Source organism: Mesoplodon densirostris, chromosome 3 (genome assembly GCF_025265405.1).
Source record: "Mesoplodon densirostris isolate mMesDen1 chromosome 3, mMesDen1 primary haplotype, whole genome shotgun sequence".
In the NCBI taxonomy this organism is placed as follows: Eukaryota; Metazoa; Chordata; class Mammalia; order Artiodactyla; family Ziphiidae; genus Mesoplodon; species Mesoplodon densirostris.
The window spans coordinates 20,330,620-20,354,855 of NC_082663.1; the positions used below are offsets into that span (position 1 = coordinate 20,330,620).

Here is a 24,236-nt window from a genome sequence, read left to right on the forward strand (position 1 = left end):
ATATACCTGAAACTTTGCTATATTATTCTATGGTTTTCCATGGTAAGGCTATCTTGAAACTACAGAATTTGCCTAATTCAACCTATATTTCTAGCTATTAATATTGTTTCTAGGATTTTGGTTTAGGGGCAGTTGTAAATACTATTTCAGCATATCTGTAAGTGTATATCAATGTCCTTTGTGGAGTAGATTACTTTAGATTACTTTCAAAAGCACAGGTGAAAACTTTATCCCCAATATAGTACTGGTTACTTTTTGAACAAAATAAACAAACAATATGACCACAAAGCTGGATGATTTTTACTTTAGTGTATGTATTGTACTCAGGCATAGAAACAACAAATAATGAACATCTACTCTACTTTGGCATTGTTGTAGATACATTATATTACAAAATTAAATATAAATACACTTCATCCCTCTTTAGCACTAGCAGTTTTTAATCTAAAGCCTACTCTGTCAAATATCAGTATGTAAACAAAGATTTATTTGGTTGTTATTTGTGTGATATAGATTTTATGTCTATTCTAATCTCACATTTTCTGTGTCCCCATTAAAAAAAAAGTGTTTCTCATGCAAAGCATTTTTTTAATTTAATTTCTTTGGATTTCAGCAGCTGTATTAAGATGTGCCTAGGTGTGATTTTTCTTTTTATTAATTCTTACAAAGTTTATTGTACTTCAGGAATCTGGGGGTTAATGTCTATATGAGTCTTAGAAAATGTTTAGATAGTGTTTCTTCAAATATTTCCACTTAAATTATATATATTTTAGAATTTCTTAAGCTTCTCACATACTTCTTCCCTTCCCCCGCATTTTTTTCTGCACTAACCATCCTCTTTATTTATCTCTTCTCTTTATTTCTGTGTGTTCAAGTCAATAATCTTACATTGGGTCTAGCCTGCTTTTAAAAGGATATATTGAAATCCTAATTTCACTTTAAATTCTAAAATTTCCATTTGATTTGTTTTTAGATATTGAATCTCTTTTAGATATTGCAATGTTGACACAAATAATCAGTAAAGAATCTATACTAAGAAATAGAATAGAGTTTTATTCAAGCCAAACTGAGCACTAGCTCAGGAGTGCAGCCTCTACCAAGGAAGAAAGTGCTCCAGACAAGCATGGTTTTCAGTACAGTTTTATACCTTATTAGAACAAAAACATTCATCAAACATGACAGGGGTATGTTCCTTCAGGTTTCAACAGGTTTCAACAATAGTTACAGATTATCATGTACACAGAAAGTCGCATGACCCTGGCATCTGGGAAGGGAACATTATCTTTGAAGGTATGGAAACATTGTTGTCATAGGAAGGGAGGCATTTTCTATCTTCAAAGTGGACATTCTTTACTTTAATGATTAAAGCAGATGTACAATGTATGTTTGACAGGCCACAAGTCATGCTGTTCTATTTCACATAAACTTCAGATGAAATTATGTATAAGCCAGAATGGCTTCCCCATACCCCAATATGAAAAAAAATTTTCCATCAAAAATTTTCTGCTGAAAAAAAAAAATTCTGCTGAAAATCTGTATTATGTTTTCCGGACATGAGAAACTTAAATTATCCCTTCAAGAAGGTAAAACATCCAAATCTCAGTATCTCAATAGTGTTTCATGTGTAACATCCATTAGATCATAAAGGCAGGTGGATACTTCTGACCTGCCAACTGCTGGCCCAGGGAAACCACCTTGAACTGTGACAAAACAGTGCTGAACATGCTGCAAACTTTTCAGATATGAGAGCCTCTATCTGAAGCTGCTTCTGTTTCTCACTGGTTTAAAAATCACTGTTCCTATAGGGTTATATTTTACTACTAAATCGCATATATTTGAAAGAGCCTTTGATATAGAGACAACTATGTTTATGCCAATATTTTTTCCTGTGGTTGCTGTCCATGTGATCATGGTGCTCTTTGTCTCAGAGGCATTTGTATTCAATGTTGACAACTGGAAAAAAATGTATATTAAAAAAAAGAAAAAGAAAATTTCTCCCATAATTGTACCACCCATAGATAACTGCTATTTTGGTTTATATTCTGCTCAGTTTTGAAAACCATTTCTTACTGCTAGTTTAATATGTACTTACAGTTTAAGGTAACATTCTACCAGGTTACCTGAGAGCTATTTGTAGCTTTTCACATGAGTGGCTATTTAATTGTGCTGTTTTCTAATAAAACATATTTTGCCTTTTTTTCTTATTTTTAAATTTTATTTTACTTAATTTTTTTATATAGCAGGTTCTTATTATCTATTTTATACATATTAGATAATTTACCTTTTATCATTTAACTAGGCATCACATTATTCAAGTGTCCTGCTATTGATACTTGAATAAATGACTTAAAACAATGATCCTTACTTAAATGGTTAGGCATAAAAATGGTTAGACATAAAAACCAAGAAATGGTTAGGCATAAAAACCAAGTAAAAGGCATTTATTTTTATTTGTTGAGAAGAATAAATTATAAGAGTGTATTGTTATTTGGGGTCTAGTTTTATTCTTACTTGTGGTTACTTGCCATCTACAATTTAAAATCTCCTTTAAGGGCCTCCCTGGTGGCGCAGTGGTTGAGAGTCCGCCTGCCGATGCAGGGGATACGGGTTCGTGCCCCGGTCTGGGAGGATCCCATATGCCGCGGAGCGGCTGGGCCCGTGAGCCATGGCCGCTGGGCCTGCGCATCCGGAGCCTGTGCTCCGCAACGGGAGAGGCCACAACAGTGAGAGGCCCGCATACCGCAAAAAGAAAAAAATAAAATAAAATAAAATAAAATAAAATCTCCTTTAAGCAGTTAACCCAAATATAAAATGTTATAAATATTTGAGATGGGAGTATTACGTAGGGTAGGTTTGTAGGCAGTCCCATCTTTGGATGTATGAACATATTTAGAATTGTTGTGCATCTCATTTCTTTTTATATAATGCCAATATTTTTCTTGTATTTGGGGGATCCTTTTCAATATTTGTAAATGATTAACATCTATAGTGTTAGATCATTTTGTAGATCTTAGATATTTGCTGAGTAGATATTAATATGTGTATTTTTCTTCAAGTATTTAAACCATGGATTCATTCAAAAGCAATTCTAACTGCCACTTGTTATAACATATCCTATGGTGTCTACCTTATTCAAATATATACACTGCAAGTGTTTTAAAGTTGGAATCAAATACTGGCATTGATATTTTAAAAGATTGCAGAATAGGCTTGTTTTTAAGCCTCTAGATTTTTTTCCCTAGATTTTAACTGTTGACTCACTAGTCACTGATATTTTTAACTATATTAAATATATAGTATTTATTTATGGTATTTGAAAAATAAATATATTTTTCAAGCTCTTTCTCTGGTGTCTTCTAGCAGGTGTATGTACTTGATGTACAGAAAGAAAAGCTACAATTAACCCGTGTAAATGTCTTAGTGATATATGAAATTTTAAACAATGATTATAAAAATAACAACCTTAGTTAGGAATTTCAACTTGAAGTGTCAGTACAAGCTGCAGGTTTTACACCATTTACTGTAACCAACATAAATTTTTTACCATTAAATGAATATATTAGAAGAAAAACTGCTATGATCTATTTATTAAAAGGTTTGAGATAGATAAAAAGCACTAAAATAACTGTAGCTAGATTACTTTTTACATAAATATACACTTGTTTTATCATAACCCTTATCAAGATTTTTCTAGCATCATTTAATTTTTTTTCAGTCAATAGGTTCCCAGCAAAGAAGGTTCTAACACCATAAAGTAATCTTGACTGTTTTTGAACTATATATGTATGGTATCATGGAGTATATATTATTTGTGCTTACTTTTTTGTGTGTTGTGTGTAAAAAGTTATTTTTGTGTGTGTTTTTGCTTTTTTAAATTACTGTGAAGCATTGTTTTGTATGGATATTTCATAATTTAGTAATACATTCTACTACTAATGGACACTGGCTTGTTTTTGTTCTTTAACTGTTATGCATTAAATGCTATGAAAATAATTTCACTTTGTGTGGGTGTGTGTATATGTGGACATTGGCACTCATTTCCTTTGCACACATACCTATGAGTATAAATGCTGGGTCATAAAATAGGTGTTTGTTTAGTTTTAACAGTATTGTCAAAGAGTTTTCAAAACCTATTGTATCAGTCTTTACTTCCATCAAGAAAATTATGATTCCCGCTGACTTCACATTTTACCCAACACTTAATACTATTCACTGTTTAATTATAATTCCAGTGTGTGTGTCTGTCCTTCTTATAGTTTGATATGCACTTAGTTACTTGACAAGTACTGTGCTGAAACAACTTTTTTTATTCTTAGGAGTTTTTGATATCCTCATTTATTATTATTATCTCTCACATTATTTATATTTTGTTTTATTAATTTATGGGATTAAAAAAATCCAGATAGGAGAACTTACTCAGATATTTGCACTGCAAATATTTTCTCTGTTTCTGGCTTGTTCCTTCTTTTGTGATTTTTGGTTGATAGAAGTTATCAATTTTAGTGATGAGCAAATTATCCATCTTTACTTTTACGGTTATTGCTTTCTGTGATGTGTTTAACAAATGTTTTTGTACCCTGGTCATGTATTCTTCCTTAATTTCTCTAAGTTTTATCACTCAATGAATATTTATAGCATCTAAGCTTAATTTTCGTGTGTAGTGAGACCCAAACTAAATTCCCGGTGGAGGTGAAAGTAGAGAAATCAGAATTGAAGATGTCCCAGACCAGGAACAAACTGGATGCCCTTCCGCAGCGTCTGTTGGAGAAGTTACAAGGACAGGGAGCATCTGGATGAGGAAGCCTGGAAGACCCACTCAGATACCCACAGCACGATTGCTCCATCATCATGGCCACTGGCAAAAGGCCATCTGCCCATTTCTGCCACCAGCGAATGAGGAAGAAGAGGAAGATGGATGGGCTGGCAAAGGGAGACTGCAGAAAACCAATAAGTGTGTGATCAAGCTGTTTCACTGGAGTGGTGATTTAGCTCGGTTTAGGGAGAACACACTGCTGTAGTCAATCTGTAGCGCCTGGATGTGCAGTAGCCTCTCATTGCTAACGTGTCGATGCTCGTCCAGCTCACTGCTAATCACAATGTTTGAGGATGCAGAGGTTTCAGAGGTCACTAACAGCAAGAGTCGTTAGGTGTTCAAGCTGCTTTCACCCATAGCCCCTGGGCCACCTGGAGATGCCTGCAGATTCTGCATACCTTCCCCACTGCAGCCAGAGACACAGGATACCCCCAAAGATGAGGCCAAGTCTGAGCCCTCAACTACAGCAACGTGGAGAACTGGAAACTCATTTGACAGTGGTGGACCAGCATCCTTACTCATAAATCATGAAGTTACAATAGGAGATGTCAGAGAAAGAGTGATGTCCCCTTGACCCCCCACTCCAATAAGCATTTCCCTTCTGTAAAAAATAAGGTCAAAGTAAATTTTTTCATATAGAGATTCACTTTCACTTAGGACCATTTCTTAAAAAGACCATCATTTCCCCGGTGAACTGCTGTGGCCATTTGGCCACAAGTCAGGCCAATATATATGTGCCGATCATTTTCTGGAATGCCTATTCAACCTGTCTTTTGCTGTGCTTATGCCAGTATATCTTTATAGTTAGATTTTAAATGTGGTGATATGTGCCCACTTATTATTTTCTTCTTTTTCAAGGTTTCCTTGTTTTTTCTGGGCACTTCTCATTTTCACATGAAAAATAGAATTTTATTACCATTCACACACTCACACACACAGAGACTGGTTATGATTGGAATCAAAATCAACTTGAAGAGACATTTTAATCTCTTGAGTCTTCTAACTCATAAATATGGTACATCTCACCATTTATTTTGGCCTTTTTAGTTTCTCAGAGCAATAATTTTTAGTTTTCATTGTATATAAGTGGGACATTTTTGTTAGATTTATGTTATAAACATGTGTATATATATGACCCATTAGTAGTCAGGAGAGCATTGTGTAAAATCACTAGACAAAGGAATAGAAGAATTTAAAACATGTATGTCAGTAACTTAGGTAAGTAAAAGTTTAAGTAAACTAAGGAAAGGGAGGAATACATCCATAAAAAGTAACATTTTCTCCAGTAACTTGCCTATTTAGAGAAGTAGGAAAGTGATCAAATTTATCTCAGGAGCAGGGTATGTGAGACTCCAGAAACTATACTGAGAATCTTGGGTTTCACAATGTTTAATACAAATGCATAGACATTTCCTTTAGAATCCCTGTGGATTTTTAAAGGAGCTTTGACATGAAAAACCATGCCTGAGTAAAATACTCTAACTGGCCATTTCAAGATGCAAATATTTTGTGAGTAATGAGGAGGGAACAAGTGTATTCCCTGTTATACAGGTTTGTTACTGTGCTGAATCAATAAGACTGAATCCAGTGTCATTCCCAGGTTATTTCTTGTTTGAACAAATTTATATTCTGGATAAAGTAAAAGGTCAAAAAATTTTCAAGTGAACATCCAAGGTGATGACTTTTTGGAGAAGGATGTATCTTTCCCAGGCTGCAGTATGTTACAACAAGGTGCTAGTCCCATTACTAACATGGTGTGGAAGGATGGAGAGCAGAGAAGCTTTTTAGGCATAGCTGATAAAAGCTCTGGGAACATTAGTGAAAACAAAACAGTACCTTAAAAAACAAACCTGTGTATCTCAAATAATCATTCTTATGGCTTCTTGCTTTCCAGTACTTATCTGTGGAAATATGATAGCATGCAGAAATTGCTTAACTAAAGAAATGCAACAGAATTTTAAACAAATGGGTATGTTGTGCTATGTTTTAACTTAATGATGTGGCACTTTTTGGACTATCCCACTTTATATGTAAATTTCTCTAACTCTTGTAAATGGAAAATCTCATATAGACCATGAAACATCATTGTGTAGCATAAAAGTTATATCAAAATGTTTTTTTCTTGATGACATGCATCCAGTAGAAGGAACCCATAAAAATGTTATAAACATATTTGGATCTGCTAGGTGATGATTTTTCTTGACAAGCTAATGTGCTGTGCTATGAGTAGACATGGAGTAATATTGTTGAAAAGAACAAAATGACTTTAGTATCTTTTTTTTTTTTTAATTCAGTATGCGGGCCTCTCACTGTTGTGGCCTCTCCCGTTGCAGAGCACAGACTCCGGACATGCAGGCTCAGCAGCCATGGCTCACGGGCCCAGCCGCTCTGAGGCTTGTGGGATCCTCCCGGACCAGGGCACGAACCCATGTCCCCTGCATCGGCAGGCGGACTCTCAACCACTGCGCCACCATGGAAGCCCGACTTTAGTATCTTTTATGCCAAGAAAATCTCAAGAAAAACAGTACACTCTCCAAACTCCCAACTGTTAAGGTAACCCCTTGAGAATCGCAAGTTTTCACATTATATTTTTTACCCATGCTTTCTAGATTGATAGAGAGTATATTGATGGAGATACAATTTTCTTAAATCTTCATTTAAGAAGTGCAAGGTTGCTAAGATTGTCACTACTTCAATAATAAATGATTTTCTCCGAATTTTTATAGTTCAAATAATAGATTTAAAGAACAGAAAAATTTTAAACACATGTCATTTCCTATGGATAGCATCTTAAAATAATCTACATTTATTTAATTTTTAGGAGAAGACCTAGGATTTAGTGTAACATTTTTATGTGATAAATCCTTGAAAACTTGACTTAAACCCTACAGTCCTGATAAATAATTCAGCTGTCATTCATTTTTTGTCATTTAAACATAATATTCAAGTTCTAGGGCTTTCCTGGTGGTGCAACGGTTGAGAGTCCGCCTGCCGATGCAGGGGACACGGGTTCATGCCCCGGTCCGGGAAGATCCCACATGCCGCAGAGCGGCGGGGCCCGTGAGCCATGGCCGCTGAGCCTGCATGCCCGGAGCCTGTGCTCTGCAACGGGAGAGGCCACAACAGTGAGAGGCCTGAGTACCGGAAAAAAAAAAAATCTAGGCATAGACTCAGCTAAAACTGAAGACTGATAAGCCTATTAACCAGCCTGTGTGGAAAATATTAGAGATTTTTAAAAAAGAAACTTCCAGTTCACTTCATAATTATCAGCAGAAAAATAAAAGACAAAAGGAATGGTATATAGAGCAAGTGTCTACTCACAATATTGCAAAATTTAATTCAACATTATTTTAGACACATTTTAAAAATTTATGTAGTGAGCAAAGAAATATAGCAGTGGCTTCCAATTTTGGAAACATCAGAGCCTGATCAAAATAGATATTCATTAGAAACATGAAAATTCTGAGTATACTAACTCATCTATTATAAAATAGTTATTAAATGCATCACAGACTTGGTTTGCTCAAGAAGACATTAAATCCAGAGACAACAGGCCTTGAAGCCAAGGAGTGTGATGGTTTAGATTCCATATTAATGACCAATGACTGAAATTTGAGACAGAAAATCAGGAGAATTGTGTTTAGACCCAAAAAAGCTCAGTAGCCAGAATTAAGATCACTGCATAAAGCCAAGGTTCCCGAAGTTTCACATTTATTACCAAAGTAACTAAATATCTGTAATCAAATAAATAAACGAAATAACATAGGTCCTTAAAAACTAAAGTAAGTTAGCCATAGCATGCAACAGTGGATGAAAATACACAGGTGTGCATGTGCGCATGCGTGCACACACACATATATTAAAAACTCGTTAGGAATTAACAACCAAAATATATAATGGCACAGAATCCAAATGTATATTGAGCATAAAGGTAAGAATTTCCAAGGTGAATAATTATTTTACAAACCAATTCCAAGCTGGTAAAACCCCAATGGCACATAGCATGAGGAAGAAAGAAAAAAAGGAAGAAAAGAAGCAAGGAAGGAAGGAAGGGAGGGAAGGAGGGAAGGCGGAGGGGGAGAGAGAAAGAAAGTGAAAAGAATATCTTTCTAAGAATTGCTTTAAATCTATTTCAGTCTAGAATTTGTTTTGTATCAATATGTAATTAAAATAATATAAATTAAAAACAGAAGCCAATTGTTTAGAAAATTAGTTCCATAAACAATATATAAATGGAAATAGTTCTAACTTATATAGAGTCAGAGGTATAAGGGAAAGGTTTGAAAATTTACAACTATGTTATATGAATAATAAACAATAAGTAAACAGATTTTACTTCAGTATGAAATAATAAAATTCTGAGATAGATATAACCAAATAGTTAACTTAAAAATCAAATTTAGTAGGTAGACAACGAGTTAAAAATTAGACGTGGTGGGAATTGTCATTGTAAATATAGTTGTGGAAAGCATTCACAATACGACACAGAGATTGGAATATAATTTTTTTTTAAAAAAGGAGATTAAAGGACATGACGATAAAATAAGAAAGCCAATGTGAGTCTTTTAGGAGATTTAAAACAAGAAAGTAGAAGGAATGGGAATAAATAATATTTAAATACATAATGACTGAAGTTTTCTGGAATAGATAAATGTCCTAATTGAACATTGATAACAACAAAAACAACAAAAAATCTATGAAAGTAAAATAATACTTAGAAATGTGTAATAAAATAGAAATTATTACAGGCAAAAATGTTTTATGATTTTAAGAGTATCCAAAGGGGGGAAAAATGTTACCTACAAAAAACAAAATATTAAAGTGAAAAAAAACTTTTCATAACAACAACAACAAAACAAATAGAATTGTATCTTTCAAAGACTTAGATAAAATAAATGTCATATTGTAGTTTTGCATCTAGCTCAGAAAAAAAGAACTGAGTTTCAGGCAGCAATAGTATGGACACTAAGGATGAATGAAATTTAAGTTAAAATATCCTTATTTATTAATACTGTTTTTGAATTTTATTTATTTTTTATACAGCAGGTTATTAGTTATCTATTTTATACATATTAGTGTATATATGTCAATCCCAGTCTCCCAATTAATCCCACCACCACTTTCCCCCCTTGGTGTCCATACGTTTGTTCTCTACATCTGTGTTAGGTCATTTGTAGAGACGTGGATGGATCTAGAGACTGTCATACAGAGTGAAGTAAGTCAGAAAGAGAAAATCAAATATCGTATATTAACGCATATATGTGGAACCTAGAAAAATGGTACAGATGAACCGGTTTGCAGGGCAGAAATACTGCTTGTTGAGTAGAAAGATAATTGCCTGAAAGTGGGCTCAATTTATAAGGGTAACCATTAAAAGAACAAAATTAGACATAAAACTGTAGAAAACTAGGTAAATGGAAGGAAGAAAATGAGAAAAATGAAAAAGGGAAATGTGTGCTATAAATACAAAATAATAATATAGAAATAAACATATATATTAATCATCACAATTCTGTAAACAAATAAAACCAGTTAAATGATTTTTAAACACACTGCAAGAGCAGTGTTTTTACATGCTTGCTCAGCTCTGATTCTTTTGCTTTTCTGTGATGACAAACAAGACAGTGAAGCTTCTTGCTCTTCTGTCTGCACAGTCTATTATATGTTGTTCTCTACATTTTCTCTTCTCTCTGGAAAATAACCATCCTTTAATATACCAGGAAAATGTGTATTTTTTTTCACATGGCTGCTTAAGTATCATATCTTTCTGAATTAGGATGCCTCATTAAAAAAAAAGTTTCCAAAGGAATTAATAGACTATTATTATCTGGGTACTCTAAAAGCTACTTACTCCTTATTTTCCAGGTCACTTTAGTGTCTCTCATGAAAAATACTGGTAGATGTGTTCAGGAAGGGAAGGCATTGTGTTAAAATCGGAAAAGTGGTTTAGATCATAATTCATAGGGAAAATGTACCCTGTAAGAGTCTCTCTCTACTGTCAACCGTGCTTGGAAATATTTTGTGTATGGCATATATACTAATAAAAATAAGATGTATTTCATATGGCCGACATGTGGGAAAATAAAATTTATTAAATGTTATAGTGAGTAAAAACTTTAAGCTGAAAGAATTATTCATGAATAGTATGGAAGAAAAGACTATCTCAACAACAAGAAGAGAGGGAAGAACTACTATGCAGCCTTACTGCAGAAAATAGGGCATGAGATTATGTAGGAGAAGGTTTAATTTATAGATGACTTAGATTTTACACAGCCCTCATAATTGAAGTTGCTTCAAGTATTGAATATGCCTGCTCATTTTCCCACTATTGTGGTTTCAGTGGGTATAAATAAAGTATGAAGCAGCCTCCCTTTTCTTCTCAGAGACAGTCACGAAATGGAAAGATGCCACAGGAGGCATTTGTCTGCACTATCTTTGGGGCAATGGTGGTTGAGGGCTCAGAACCATTACTGCTGCCCCCTCACTCAACACACACTCCTGTTGCCATAATTCAAAAAGAAGTAACAGTCCAGTTCTGATCATGTCATTTTCCCATTGATGATTCTTCTACGACTTCTTGTTGCCTTTGTAATAGAGGTCTATATCTTATATTAACTTAACATAATCTGGCCTCATACTAACTCTCCAAAGGCATCCAGAGCTTTTTCCCCATTGCTTACCAACATCAAAGCAGAATGATCAAATTTCAGTTCTCAGAAAACTCAGCCCATACACCTTTCAGAAAATTCACATACTGTTATTACTGCTATACATTTTCTTATTATGGTCTAACTCCAATTTATCTATCACAAATTAAACTGGTAATGAAGAAGTCTTTCTGGACATACTAGACTAGATTACGTTTCCTATTAGATGCTTTCATATCACTTTTACTTCTCCATTAGATAATTGACACGATTATAATGAAATAATTAACATTGTAAATTTTTAAATAACTTTGTTCCTGTAATGGGATATGAGCCATGATAAATATAAACACATTTCTTTTGTCTAGTATTCAGCATACTTTGTCATAGAAAAATAATGCAATTATATTTAAATACTTCTTAAAAGTGGGCATAATGATATTTCCCTCATGTTGTTGCCGTGAGATTAAATAACAAATAAAACAGCCCACTAATGATTTGACTGACACTTCATGTATGACCATAGCCTTATGTAATTTAAGTCTCACAGTAACTCAGTTTGTCAGGCATTTACTCATTTTTTACAAATTAAAAAATAATGTATCTCAGTTTTGTAATTATTGCAAGGTCATAAAACTAGCACATTTCTATTTCACTCTAAGTATATACTCTTTTTTTTTTGGTTACAGCTTTATTAACTATAATTCACAAACCATACAATTTGCCCACTTAAAGTATATGTCAGTGTTTTTTAGCATATTCACAGAGTTGTGCAACCAATACTGCAATCAAATTTACAGCTTTTTCGTCACCCCAAAAAGAAATTCCATACCTTTAGCAGTCATCCCTTATTTTCCTCCAATGAGGCAACCACTAATCTACTTTCTCTGTCTATGAATTGGCCTGTTCTAGACATTTCGTATAAATGCAGTCATGCAATGTATGGCCTTTGTAAGAGACTTGTTTCACTCTGCATAATGTTTTTAAGGTTCACCTATAGTGGAACATGTATCAGTACTTCAATCCTTTTTATTGCCAAATAATATTCAATTATGAGGATTTTATTATCCAGTCATTAATTGATGAACATTTGTATTGTTTCTACTTTTTGGCTATTATGAATAATGCTGCTATGAAGTTTATATACAAGTTTTTGTGTGAACATGGTGTTTTCATTTCTCTTCAGTTAAAGTATATACTCTTTATATCATTTATAATCATAACATTTTGTCCATTATTTCATTTTAGGAACTATTTGTGACTTTTAAATATCATCCCCCTTATTAAATTTGTTTTCATTAAAATGACTATCAGTTCTTAACTTTTCTCAATAATTAGCTTAGTTGCTAAATGCTGGACTAACGAATTCTGTACTGTTTGGAAAGTAATTCATACAACTTTGTGTAGATTTATGGAACTTATCAGGAAATTAAAGCAAAATAATAAAATATTTCTCTATGACTCCTCATAACAGTGGCACTAGATGTGTCTTCTCTTTAACACTATCTGAACATTTATAAGCTAAAACTTCAAATTAATTGTATAAGGATATTTTAAACACATTAGCATATTATGTATTGGAGATTATTGGAGGTTTCAGTAAAATACTTAGCTTGGGCTATACAGGAAACCAGATATCAGATGCATCAGTGAGTCACACATGGCTTCTGTAGCTCTAATCATATATACCTAAAACAAACACAGTATCTTCCTGCATGTCTGTCTTCATGAATTTTATTTTTGGCTTTATATCATTTTTATAGCTAATTTGTTTTTAAAATCATGGGGAGAAAAACCAACATCTCTAACCATTTTCAAATATAATCTGATATTTTCATGTACCTTCCACGGTGTCATAGTTTCACTTGTTTGTACCTGGTAACTACAGTTGATTTTGAACTGTTCATTCCAGAGTTCTTCAAAGGCATTATTTAGATTTGTTAGGAAAAAAATACCCCATATTTCAAATATATTTTTGACTTTGAAATTTATTGAACCTCATAATTATTTTTAAAGTTTAAAACTGAATTTATATTAGATCACATTAATACCTTTAAAGGTCTCTGTGGTATTCTTCAAGCCCATGAACAGAATGATTTTATCTTAACTAGGCACTGTTAATTTCACTGCAGTGATTAATAAACCTGTCAGTATGCATTTATAAGCCTGCTATTCCAGGGTTGCATTTATTGCTTTCCTATTTTCAAAGCGCCTTTTCATGGGAGCAGTTTAACAAATGTTAAATTTCAGACACATAATAGAAAATTACAGACATTTAAATGATGGATGCTAATTTGATCCTTATAAAACGTCAGGTAAATTAAGGTCATGTCTATAGAAGACAGTCATTCTAAGCTAAATTTTATTGTTAGATAATAAATATGTCTCCCCTCTTACACCCTACCCATACAGTTATCTACTCAGAATTTAATGTAGTTTTTATTAATAGATCTTTATTGGAGTATAATTGCTTCACAATACTGTGTTAGTTTCTGTTGCACAACAAACCGAATCAGCCATATGCATACACATGTCCCCATATCCCCTGCCTCTTGAGCCTCCCTCCCATCCTTCCTATCCCACCCCTGTAGGTCATCACAAAGCACCAAGCCAGTCTCCCTGTGCTATGCTGCTGCTTCCCACCAGCCAACTATTTTACATTTGGTAGTGTATATATGTTGATGCTACTCTCACTTTGCCCCAGATTCACCCTCCCACCCCATGTCCTCAAGTCCATTCTCTATGTCTACCTCTTTATTCCTGCCCTGCAACTAGGTTCATCAGTACTGTTTTTTGTTTGTTTGTTTGTTTTTTAGATTCCATAAAGATGCGTTAGCATATGGTACTTATTTTTTCTTTCTGACTTATTCACTCTGGATTACAGACTCTAGGTCCATCCACCTCACTTCAAATAACTCAATTTCGTTTCTTTCTATGGTTGAGTAATATTCCATTGTATATATGTACCACATCTTCTTTATCCATTCATCTGTCAATGGACATTTAGGTTGGTTCCACGTCCTGGCTATTGTAAATAGTGCTGCAGTGAACATTGTGGTACATGTCCCTTTTTGAATTATGGTTTTCTCAGGGTATATGCCCAGTAATGGGATTGCTGGGTCATATGGAAGTTCTATTTTTAGTTTTTTAAGGAACCTCCATACTGTTTTCCATAATGGTTGTATCAATTTACATACCCACCAACAGTGAAGGAGAGTTCCCTTTTCACCACACCCTTTCCAGCATTTATTTTTTCTAGATTTTTTGATAATGGCCATTCTGATCGGCATGAGGTGATACCTCATGATAGTTTTGATTTGCTTTTCTCTAATAATTAGTGATGTTGAGCATCATTTCATGTGCATCTTGGCCATCTGTATATCTTCCTTATGGAATGTCTATTTAGGTCTTCCACCCATTTTTTAACTGGATTGTTTTATAACCGGATGGTTTTTAACTGGATTGTTTTTTAACTAAATTGTTTTTTTGATATTGAGCTCCATGAGCTGTTTGTATATTTTGAAGATTAATCCTTTGTCTGTTGTTTAATTTGCAAATATTTTCTCCCATTCTGAGGGTTGTCTTTTTGTCTTGTTTATGGTTTCCTTTACTGTGCAAAAGCATTTAAGTTTAATTAAGTCCCATTTGTTTATTTTTACTTTTATTTCCATTACTCTAGGAGGTGGGTCAAAAAATAACTTGCTGTGGTTTATGGCAAGAGTGTTTATCCTATGTTTTCCTCTATGAGTTCTATAGTGTCTGGTCTTACATTTAAGTCTTTAATCCATTTTGAGTTTATTTTTGTGTATGGTGTTAGGGAGTGTTCTAATTTCATTCTTTTACATGTAGCTGTCCAGTTTTCCCAGCACCTCTTATTGAAGAGGCTGTCTTTTCTCCATTGTATGTTCTTGCATCCTTTGTCATAAATTAGATGACCGTGTGTGCGTGGGTTTATCTCTGGGCATTCTATCCTGTACCATTGATCTATATTTTGTTTTTGTGCCAGTACCATACTGTCTTGATTACTGTAGCTTTGTGGTGTAGTTTGAAGTTGGGGAGCATGATTCCTCCAACTCTGTTTTCTTTCTCAAGTTTGCTTTCACTATTCGGGGTATATTGTGTTTCCATACAAATTGCAAAACTTTTTGTTCTAATTCTGTGAAGAATGCCATTGGCAGTTTGATAGGGATTGCATTAAATTTGTAGATTGCTTTGGATAGTATAGTCATTTTCAAAATATTGATTCTTCCAATCGAAGAACATGGCATATTTCTCCATCTGTTTATGTTATCTTTGATTTCTTTCATCACTGTTTTATAGTTTTCTGAGTGCAAGTCTTTCACCTACTTAGGCAGGTTTATTCCTAGGTATCTTATTCTTTTAGTTGCAGTGGTAAATGGGAGAGTTTCCTTAATTTCTCTTTCTGATTTTTCACTGTTGGGGTATAGGAATGCCACAGATTTCTGTGCATTAGTTTGATATCCTGCAACCTTACCAAATTCATTGATTAGTTCTAGTAGTTTTCTGGTGTCATCTTTAGGATTTTCTATGTATAGTATCATGTCATCAGCAAACAGTGACAGTTTTACTTCTTCTTTTCCAATTTGTGTTACTTTTGTTTCTTTTTCTTCTCTGATTGCTGTGGCTAAGACTTCCAAAACTATGTTGAATAAGAGTGATGAGAGTGGACATTCTTGTCTTGTACCTGATCTTAGTGGAAATGCTTTCAGTTTTTCACCATTGAGTATGATGTTTGCTGTGGGTTTATCATATATGGCCTTTATTATGTTGAGGTAGGTTTCCTCTATGCCCATCTTCTGGAGAGTTTTTATCATAAATGTGTATGGAATTTTGTCAGAAGCTTTCTCTGCATCTATTGAGATGATCATATGGTTTTTATTCCTTAATTTGTTAATGTGTTGTATCACATTGATTGATTTGCATATATTGAATAATCCTTGCATCCCTGGGAAAAATCCCACTTGATCATGATGTATGATCCTTTTAATGTGCTGCTGGATTCTGTTTGCTAATATTTTTTTCAGGATTTTTGCATCTATGTTCATCAGTGTTATTGGTCTATAATTTTCTTTTTTTGTGTTATCTTTTTCTGGTTTTGGTGTCAGGATGATGGTGGCTTCATGGAATGAATTTGGGAGTTTTTCTCCCTCTGCAATTGCTTAGAACGGTTTGAAAATGATCGGTGTTAACTCTTCTCTAAATGTTTGATAGAATTCTCCTGTGAAGCCATCTGTTCCTGGATTTTTGTTTGTTGGAAGATTTTTAATTATGGTTTCAATATCATTACTTGTGATAGGTTTGTTTATGTTTTCTAATTCTTCCTGGTTCAGTCTTGGAAAATTGTACCTTTCCAAGAACTTGTTCATTTCTTCGTGGTTGTCCATTTTATCGGCATATAGTGATTTGTAGTAGTCTCTTAAAATCCTTTGTATTTCTGCAGTGTCATTTGTGATTTCTCCTTTTTCAGTTTTAATTTTCTTGATTTGCATCCTCTCCCTTTTTTTCTTGATGAGTCTGGGTAAGGGTTTTTCAATTTTGTTTATCTTCTCAAAGAACCAGCTTTTTTTGTTTGTTTGTTTGTTTTTTGTGGTACATCGGCCTCTCATTGTGGTGGTCCCTCCTGTTGCAGAGCACAAGCTCCGGATGCACAGGCTCAGCGACCTTGGCTCATGGGCCCAGCCACTCCACGGCATGTGGGATCCTCCTGGACTGGAGCACGAACCTGTATCACCTGCATCGGCAGGCGGATTCTGAACCACTGTGCCACCAGGGAAGCCCCAAGAACCAACTTTTAGTTTTACTGATCTTTACTATTGTTTTCCTTATTGCTATTTCATTTATTTCTGCTTTGATCTTTATGATTTCTTTCTTTCTACTGATTTTGGTTTTCTCTACTCTTCTTTCTCTAGTTGTTTTAAGTTAGGGTTAGATTGTTTATTTTAGTTTTTTCTTGTTTATTGAGGTGAGATTGAATTGCTATTAACTTCCCGCTTAGAACTGCTTTTGCTGCATCCCATAGGTTTTGGTTCATCATGTTTTAATTGTCATTTGTTTCTATGTATTTTTCAATTTCTTCTTTGATTTCTTCAGTGATCTCTTGATTATTTAGAGCACACTGTTTACCCTCCATGTATTTGTGTTTTTTACAGTTTTTTTCCTGTAATTGATATCCAGTCTCATAGTGTTGTGGTCAGAAAGGACGCTTGATACAATTTCAATTTTCTTAAATTTTCCGAGGCTTGATTTGTGACCCAAGATGTGATCTATCCTGGAGAATGTTCTGTGTGCACTTGAGAAGAAAATGTATTCTGCCACGTTTGGGTGGAATGTTCTATAAATATCAATTAGATCTGTCCGTCTATTGTGTCATTTAAAGCTTGTGTTTCCTTATTTATTTTCTGTTTGGATGATCTGTCCATTTGTGTAGGTGGGGTGTTAAGATCTCCTACCATTATCATGTTACTGTCAATTTCTCCTTCATGGTTGTTAGCATTTGCCTTATGCATTGAGGTGCTCCTATGTTGGGTGCATTTGCATGTCAGTAGCATTATATTCATATAGACATTTATAATTGTTATAACTTCTTCTTGGATTGATCCTTTGATAATTATGTAGTGTCTCTCCTTATCTCTTGTAACAGTATTTATTTTAAAGTCTGCTTTATCTGATATGAGTATTGCTACTCCAGCTTTCTTTTAATTTCCATTTGCATGGAATATCTTTTTCCATTCTTTTGCTTTCATTCTGTATATGTCCCTAGATCTGAAGTGGGTCTCTTGTAGACAGCATATATATTTGTCTGGTTTTGTGTATCCATTCAGCCAGTCTGTGTCTTTTGGTTGGTGCATTTATTCCATTTATATTCAAGGTTATTATCAATATGTATGTTCCTATTACCATTTTCTTTATTGTTTTGGGTTTCTTTTTGTGGGTCTTTTTCTTCTCTTGTGTTTTCCGCCTAGAGAAGTTTCTTTAATACTAGTTGTAAAGCTGGTTTGGTGATGCTGAATTCTCTTAACTTTTGCTTATCTTATAAGCTTTTGACATCTCCATCGAATCTGAATGAGATCCTTGCTGGGTAGAGAAATCTTGGTTGTAGGTTTTTCTCTTTTATCACTTTAAGGATATCCTGCCACTCCCTTCTGGCCTTCAGAGTTTCTGCTGAAAAATCAGCTGATAACCTTATGGGGATTCCTTTGTATGTTATTTTCTTAATTTTCCCTTGCTGCTTTTAATAATTTTTCTTTGAATTTAATTTTTGTTTGTTTGATTAATATGTGTCTTGGTGTGTTTTTCCTTGGGTTTATCCTGGATGGGACTCTCTGTGCTTCCTGGACTTGGGTGACTATTTCCTTTCCCATGTTAGGGAAGTTTTCATCTATAATCTCTTCAAATATTTTCTCATACCCTTTCTTTTTCTCTTCTTCTTCTGGGACCCCTATAATTCGAATGTTGGTGCATTTAGTGTTTTCCCAGAGGTCTCTGAGGTTGTTTTCAATTCTTTTCATTCTTTTTTCTTTATTCTGCTCCTTGGCAGTTATTTCCACCATTTTGTCTTCCAGCTCACTTATTCATTCTTCTGCCTCAGTTATTCTGTTATTGATTCCTTCTAGTGTATTTTTCATTTCAGTTGTGTTGTTCATTTCTGTTTGCTTGTTCTTTAGATCTTCTAAATCTTTGTTAAACATTTCTTGTATTTTCTCAGTCCTTGCCTCCATTCTATTTCTGAGATTCTGGATCATCTTTACTATCATTACTATGAATTCGGTTTCAGGTAGATTGCCTATTTCCTCTTCATTTATTTGGTCTTATAAGTTTTTACCTTGCTACTTCATCTGTGGCATATTGTTTTGCAGTCTCTCTTTTTTTTTTTTAATGAGTTAGATTGTTTTCCTCTCTTACTGGTTGTTTGGCTTGAAGCTTCCAACACTGGAGTTTGTAGGCTATTGGGTAGAGCTGGGTCTTGGTGCTGAGATGAGGAACACCATGAGACCTCATTCTGATGCATATTCCCTGGGATCTGAGGTTCTCTGTTAATCCAGTGGCTCGAACTTGGAACTCCCACTGCAGGAGCTTCAGCCCGACCCTGAGCTCATGAGCCAAGATCCCACAAGTGGCATGGGTTCTCAAAAAAAAAAAAAAGAGAGAACAATAACGAAGTTAAAAATAAAATTAGAGTAGATATTTAACAGATATGTTAGAAAGAATATAAAAATAAAAATATAAATGAATCAACAACTGTAAGGTACATCAGTAGCACAATTTTAAAAAAGAGGAGGAGGGAAAAGAAAAAAGGGGGGAAAGGCCTTCGTTGTGGAGGGTGGAGCCTAAGCAAGGGCAAGGTTTGGGCTGTGGGCAGGGCCTATGCTTAGGCCCTACAGGGGTGGAAAAGGCCCTGGGGTCTGTGGAAGGTGGAGCTTAGGCTCAAGGAACAGAAGGTACCCAGGCTTGCTCCCCACCCCTGGTCTCAAAGGGCAGGGGACCTCACCTGGGAGCCCAGTAGGCTACCTGGGCTTGAGTGGGCAGGGCAAATGCCCTCCTCTTCTCTCTTGTTCCTCCGGTCTGGAAGGGCCCCTCCCACCTTCCTCTCCTGATCTCCCCAGCCTTAGGGGTGCAGATCCTGTCTGGCTTTCACTTCTCCTCCCCCTGTCAGTCCTCCTACTTCCTTCCATTACTTTGGGGTTCCTACTGGTACTTTGGGGTTCTTCCCATCTCCTTAGGCTTCAGAGTCCCCCACGAGCAGCCAGCAGTTACCCTAGTTGTGGGGAGAAGCTAACTCCACATCCTCCCACACCACCATCTTGGGCCCTTTTCTAATGGAGTTTTTAAATAAGCATTAGATATGACTAAATTGTTCTTATTACTCATCAACACAGATTTGAAATAAACAATTGGATAAAATGTTCTAAAATAATAGAATGATATTGAATCTCACAACAACACACATAGGTCAAAAAACTTTTCCCACTTTACCCATAGGAAAAGTCTGGCATAAAGAAGTTATCAGCAACCTGCAACCTGGTGAAAGTGATGAAATACAACTTCTAACCAATGCTAGCTCCAAACTCATCAACATAAAATGAACAATTCCACTACTAAAACGTTTTATTAATTATATATAAATATAATGCTACTGATATGCAAGTAAAACAATGTGAATGTGTCCCAATAGAAGTCGTATTTATAAATGGTCATCTGCAGCCTTTGTATAATTAATAATTATCAATTACTGTCAGGTTTACCACTTTATTTGGGGCTTAATTAAAACCAATAAAATTAAAATATATACTCTAGGGCTATGATCTAAACTCTTATTAACAAAATAAAATTGAAAAATAGTTTGAAAATATTTCAGAAAAATATTTTCAGTCATATTCTGTTAAACATTTATGTCAATTTTTATCCAATTAAAAATGTTTATATTGTCATTATATCTATTTTAGATTTTTAAAAAGACACTATTAAAGAAAATTAATCAAACAATTATGTTACTAGATGAAAGCACATATTTGGAGAGATTTTAAGAAAAAAGAGTGAGGGCTTCCCTGGTGGTGCAGTGGTTGAGAGTCCGCCTGCTGATGCAGGGGACACGGGTTCGTGCCCCAGTCTGGGAAGATCCCACATGCCGTGTAGCCTGTTGGCCACTGAGTCTGCGCGTCTGGAGCCTGTGCTCCACAACGGGAGAGGCCACAACAGTGAGAGGCATGCATACCGCAAAAAAAAAAAAAAAAAAAAAAAAGGAGTTAAGGAATCAGAGAAGAACTGAGTAATAGCAAAAACAATTTGGACTCAGTGATAACCTATGAATGTACTTCTAAGAATCACACAATATTGTTTCTCAAATAATTCAAACAACAGATATTAACAATGTTCTGGAGACTTCTCTGTTTATTCTTACTGCATGATATTTAAAATATATACACTTTTGCAACTTAATAGGTGAATTAGATAACTTTTTCATGACAAAACTAAATGGAATAATTTTATCTTCAAGTTCTGAATATTAGAGAGCCAGAATACTGACAGATGGATACTTCAGGTTATTGCATGTGTATGCATACGTGTATTTTATCATGGGAAATTTGATTTTTTAAACCAATGTAAGAAAATTAATTCCATAAAGTAAGTATATTTTATTTTGTATGCTACATTTTCTGGAATATACTGATCAATGTAAGTAGTTATATAATGTAATCAGGTTAACTTTTTCCTGGTTAAAAATATTATAAGGCTAAAAGTTTATACTGTTCATTGGACACACTAGTGTTTGAATATGCACTTTAGGAAGAATCCTATATAAAGTACGTGGAATTTTTCTAGAATATCATCAGTTTTTCTACACTAATACCAAGATATAATCAATAGTCAATATAGTTCATCTATTAATTAAGTTTGAATTTGAAGTAAAATATGAAAATCAAATGTAGATTGTTCAGTTTATCTTGTCTATTCTGGCAGTTTAATGAACTTATATTCATATTTATGAAACGGAATACTATAAACATATTCTCAGTGTTAATCAGTGGTGTCCCAGGATATAGCCATGCCCCTGGTTTAGGCTGAGTTCTCATTCAGAGAGATAAGTTGATTTGGCTCAAACATTTATCTCTCTGAAATTTGATTTCTGTTTACTTCACAGAGGGATACAACATACTCTTCAAGTAATCGTAAGAAAAGATTTCTATTGATCTAAATGATTTTAGTTTTAATTTAGTTTTCATGTTTTCCATATATACCTAAATATATGGTTAAATTAGTTGATTTGTTTAAATGGACCAGGATCCTGATATTCACAAAAGATCTCTTCTTCATTAATATAAATTATTCACCTAAATTTTAAAATGTATTATTTTCAAAAGCATATTTTTAACCTCTCTATGTAAGTTACCATTAAAGTATTCTAAAAATAAAAATATAAAAATATAAAATAAGAATATATTTTGATAAATAGAAAGGCTGCTATATTGAGAGTATTCATGGGAGATAATGAATAACTAATAATAACCAGGGTTTTATTTTTTCAGATTTTAGTTTATTTAAATATTTTATAAAATTCTTGTCATCTGATATGTGATTTCAAAGATGTAGAACATGTACACTTTGTACATTAATTAAATGGTTAGCTTTCAGTTTGATTTATTTATAAACCTCAATGATTTTATCAAAGCAGAATCTTAGTCCTTCTTCAAACCTCACCATAGGAATAAAACATAAATAGGGAATATCTAATCACAGAGAATACTGTCAAACTGACTAGTCATGTTCTCAGATTTAGTAAATATTTGTTTTAGAAGAATATCTTTAGAGACCTTCTGTATAACAACAAGAATAAACAACTTAAAAACTGAAGACACAAGAGCTTTTGCTCTTTTCATTATGAAATCTCTTGTCTGCCTAGCTTGTGTGGCTCACTAAAAAGGACCCCTAATGATGGTTTATACAAGTTGCACTATTTTTTCAGTCTTTTTTTTTTTTTTTCCTTTTGCGGTATGCGGGCCTCTCACTGTTGTGGCCTCCCCCGTCGCGGAGCACAGGCTCCGGACGCGCAGGCTCCGGACGCGCAGGCTCAGCGGCCATGGCTCACGGGCCCAGCCGCTCCGCGGCATATGGGATCCTCCCAGACCGGGGCACGAACCCGTATCCCCTGCATCGGCAGGCGGACTCTCAACCACTTGCGCCACCAGGGAGGCCCTATTTTTTCAGTCTTTAAAGATTGAAATAATACATTTTGAAAATACTGAGATTTTTTTTTAATTTAGTCTCAGTATAAAGGAATACAGAAGCAGTATCGAGATAAAGGAGTGTCTTGCTGTGTTTGTTTATATTAAACATTTTCAGGAACTAATGAATAGGCTTTTTAGGAAGAGGGCATTTGAAGTCAGAATTTTTATATTCAAATATTAGAAGCCAAATTAATTCACTTAGAAAAATAAAGGGAGTTTTAAAGCAGGCTAATTGGTAGTCTAGAATCTATGACACTGATGGAGAATAGAACTTAGGTAAACATAAAGTAAGATTGGCAGAGTTGAGACCCAGGCATTGGAATGTTGTGCTTAAGATGTTGCCCCTAGCAAAATCTACAAATACCCCACTATGGTCCCTGGTAATGTCAACATAGGAAATGATACGGGGATCTCGGAATGGTGTTTAACAAATCCTGCAACTTTGTGTGCATCTCGCAAAATGTAGAATCTCAGTAGAAAGCACCTTGATGGTCCATGCATAGAGCTCATCCTTATATTTTGAAAGAGAGGAGGGGACACTTATAGTTCCTTATAAATCTCTGTAGAGAAAAGTAGTTACTACCTGATACCAAAGTCTCCTAGTGGTTATGCTTTTTAAAGTTGTTTCTATTGCCATGTTTTTAATATCAGCCACTTTTTAATTCATTATGAAATAACAACTAAGCATAACTAAAAATGTGTTGACTGTAATATTTTAGAAAATGTGAATCGTACTGTTTAGAAGACTGGAAGTAACTTATATTTTTAACTTTCCCACTTCTGTCACTTTTTGTGTGTTTGTTTTTAATTTAATTCATTTCCTTGTTGCTTATTTATCTTATACATAGTAGTTTGTGTCTTTTAATCCCATGCCCCTATCTCCCCCCTCCCCCCTTCCCTTTCTCCACTGGTAACCTCTAATTTGTTCTCTATATCTGTGAGTCAGTTTCTGTTTTTAATATTAATTCATGTGTGTTATTTTTAGATTCCACATATAAGTGATAACAAAGAGTATTTGTCTTTGTCTGACTT

General features: G+C 34.5%; 1 pseudogene; it reads left to right on the top strand.

Moving 5' to 3' along the window:
- The first annotated feature begins 4,683 nt into the window (after positions 1 to 4,683).
- LOC132486716 (protein lin-37 homolog) lies at positions 4,684 to 5,387 on the top strand (annotated as a pseudogene).
- The last annotated feature ends 18,849 nt before the right edge of the window (positions 5,388 to 24,236 follow it).